The sequence below is a fragment of the Nothobranchius furzeri genome, chromosome 1, assembly GCF_043380555.1.
Source record: "Nothobranchius furzeri strain GRZ-AD chromosome 1, NfurGRZ-RIMD1, whole genome shotgun sequence".
NCBI lineage: Eukaryota > Metazoa > Chordata > Actinopteri > Cyprinodontiformes > Nothobranchiidae > Nothobranchius > Nothobranchius furzeri.
Window position 1 is genome coordinate 95,517,200 of NC_091741.1, and position 3,269 is coordinate 95,520,468.

Consider the following 3,269-nt stretch of genomic DNA (forward strand, 5'->3'; position numbering starts at 1 on the left):
GAACGTTTAAAGCAGTCTTCTGTGAAGGTCACGTTCACAACTGCAGCATGAAATCCACCGCTCCATGCCTGCAACTAGGAGAAAGTGTACATTAGTGACCTACTTCCAGGTGAGGCGGGTTTAAGAGCCGGGACTAGCTTCATGGAGAGGAGAAAGGCCTGATGACACACATAGTTTCCATCTTCGTGTCTGCAGGTCTTTCCTCGGACTCTTAAAAACTTGCAGCTGAGGCAGGAAAATTCATGAATGCAGCCGAAAACTGGTTTGGTGTTTGTTTATTTTATATGAGGAAATAACAATATCACAGAGTAAAATACTTTAAAAAGTGGAATTTCCATGATAGGACCCCTTTAACAGACTTTGTAGAATTGTGTCTGCTTTCTCCACCAAACACAATGGAGTTGTATTTCTTATCATGTAACGATTTGACTAAAATGTGTGCAACAGAACTTCAAAAATAAAAAAAAAATTCCTTTTTTTAACAGGTGAGGCTTAAAATAAGGACTCTGACAGTATGAGCTTTACCAGTAGTGGGAAGCTCATTTCAGGCATGTGCAATTGGGTTTAATTGTCCTATTTTCCTGTAAACGGCATTCACTCATTTAAAAATCCTCCATAAGGTCACAGGAAGAGGACTCCAGCATTCAGACTCTAGCCTTGGTCCATCCAGCAGCAATAAATCATGAGAGGGTAAAGTCAAGCTGCAGAGTCTGCTTCTAGGATGAGGTTCAAGTGCAACACCCCCTCACACACACACACCTCACTTAATTTATATTACAGGTGTAAAGCAGTCTCAGCTCAGTTAAAGGTCTCCTCCAAAACCCTCAGGGCCACAGTTCTCCTTGGCTTGCAATAATTTATGAACAACGTTGCCAGGTTTTATGAAACAGGAGTGTCAGGTTTGTGATACCTTCATCTATTCTGGACACGTACTCTGACTGTATAAAATATAGATCAAAAACTGTACCCCGGGTATATATTAGGACAACTGAGCAAAGAGAAGCGGAATAATTAGATTATTTAGCTTTTTAAAAACACAACTGTGGATGACAAAATAGTGTTGTTGAGGTATAGCGAGACTTTGGAGATGACACCTGCCTTCACGTGTCTTTGAAAATAAGACATCAAGACTGCAGGGTGATCATTAGACCAGGAAGGAAGGAGCCATGGACCATCTTTCAGCACCGTGTGAAGACAAGCTGCCTGGGTGAGCTGAGATCTCTCTTCTCTGCCTCTCAATGTCACACCATCCCTCCTCAGTCCCCGGTGCATTTTCTTCCTCTTTATGTCTCACTTTATTTCCCCTCTAAAGGCTCCCATCGCTTTTTGTTGGACTGTTTGTTCAGCCGGCTCTCTCTCCCTCTCTTTTTCAGCATCTACAGTAGATCCAGAGAAAAGCTACATGAGGCAACCTGGCATGCTTGTCTAATGTAAGCAGAGGCCACACATCATGCAGCCCAGGAAGATATTTGTTCTTTTTCGATACAGAAGGGCATCACCATTACGTTGCTCAGGGCTATCCATCATCCTCCACTCTGATTCTGCACCCAGTAGCATCTCTCTTTCAACTTTATGGAGGTCAGAGGAATGGAGTGAGTCGTCTTAGTGTTCCCTGGCATTTCTGCTTCCACCGGCAGCCGCGATTCACAAGGATGGGCAGCGATATGATGGGCAAGGCTGCCATTTCTGCAAGAACAGACAAAGGGTCAAGCTAATAGACTGGTTTCTGAGAACAAACACTCAGGTGTCACCAGGCGCGGGTGAAAGAGAAGGCAGGACAGAGAGTACAGGTGCAGTCAGTGGTTGTGCAAGTGGAAGAGTTAGTTCAAAGGCTACCGCCACTTACACAACAGACATTTAAAACCTCTCTGCTGTCTGCCACTGTGCTGCACGGGCTCGGTGCACCGCTGCAGAAATAGGCCCACTTTCAGCAAAATTGGGTAGACACCACCATCTTTTTAAAGGAAACGACTATGCATAAAACCTTTATGTGAAACACGCAAGCATAAAGAGTCGGTGTCAAATCATGTTTCCTAAACTTGTTCACACCAAAAACTGTTTTATAGGCCAAGTTAAGCAAAACAATAGAATCAAAGGGGGTGTACTCACAGATTAGCATGAGTTGTTCACGCCGACACCAAAGTAGCTGCAAAACATGGACTGTTGTGTTTTGGACTTAATTTCTATTGATTTCTTCAGTCATGTCAATGCTGAAGCCTTTACAGTTAACCGTCCTGAGAATATATCACATACCAAGAGAGTAAAATGTTTTCAGCTGATCTGCGTTTGAGATACTCATGCAAATTCTTTTGTTCAGAGTTAAGTGTGTTCTCATAGGGCCCCTGGGTTTCCCCAGTGAAGTGAACGCTGGCAGAATCACAACATTTCACAAACAAAATTGAAATCAACAGGAGTATAAAATACAGGATCTCTTGGAAATCAATCAAATCAGCGAGCAGGAGAAAACAGTCTTCAGAGGTATTTTTGCCACGGCAGCGCCCCCTACCTGTTGTTACCTGTTGCTGTGGGCAGCCCGTCTCTCCTCACAAACAGAAAAAGGATTGGCAAAAAGTGTTGCCGAAACACAAACATCCTTTAAAAAAGTTATGAAGCTCAGTGCAAAGTTTTAGGGAAGAACAATGCCCCAAAGATGTTCTGTAAGTTTTACTCAGCACACGCCGATTGGATGAACATGTGGTGATGACCGCTCACGGTCAGAGATGGAGAAGCAACAATCTAGCAAGGCATGCCTGCATGTTGAAATTCTGCTTAATTGTCACTGGTGTGATTCGCTCTTGCTAGGTGAAGGGTTATGTCGATTCCTCAGTTTTTCTTTTACAAAAAACTATAAAGCTTCCTTTAATTGTGTTAAAGCCATATAAAATAAAATTTGAATGTGAATAACTTCTGAAATCCAATGTTATCAATGTCTATTTCTGCAAACCAGCTTTGAAGCCCTGCTTTGGACTTTTTTCTGAATTAGACTACGGAAGTTTGTTCTGTGTCACCTCTTTTTCCACTGGAAGTTGAAGCGTTGCGGAATGGTCGCAAAGCGTTCTTTTGCCGCGATGAACCGCCCTTATAGTGGACGAGTTCCTTTGCCCTGCCAGCACCAGTGTTTTGGACGCGTCCGAGGAATGAAGGGATGCTATCGTTATGTTTGGACTTTATTTTTACTCGCTACGCTTCTAAAACACGTAAAAATCTGCAGTTCAGGTCAGACAGGAAGTCACACACGCTAACAGTGTTAAATACCTGGAAACTTTCAA

At 43.1% G+C, this 3,269-nt stretch overlaps 1 long non-coding RNA gene across 1 annotated transcript; it reads right to left on the reverse strand.

The window, feature by feature from the left end:
* Positions 1-259: 259 nt before the first annotated feature.
* LOC139071200 (uncharacterized) lies at positions 260-2,614 on the reverse strand. The gene is made up of 2 exons (XR_011521289.1): positions 2,110-2,614; positions 260-1,686 (listed from the first exon to the last, which is right to left on the reverse strand). It is a non-coding gene; the product is annotated as an uncharacterized lncRNA (long non-coding RNA).
* Positions 2,615-3,269: the final 655 nt, after the last annotated feature.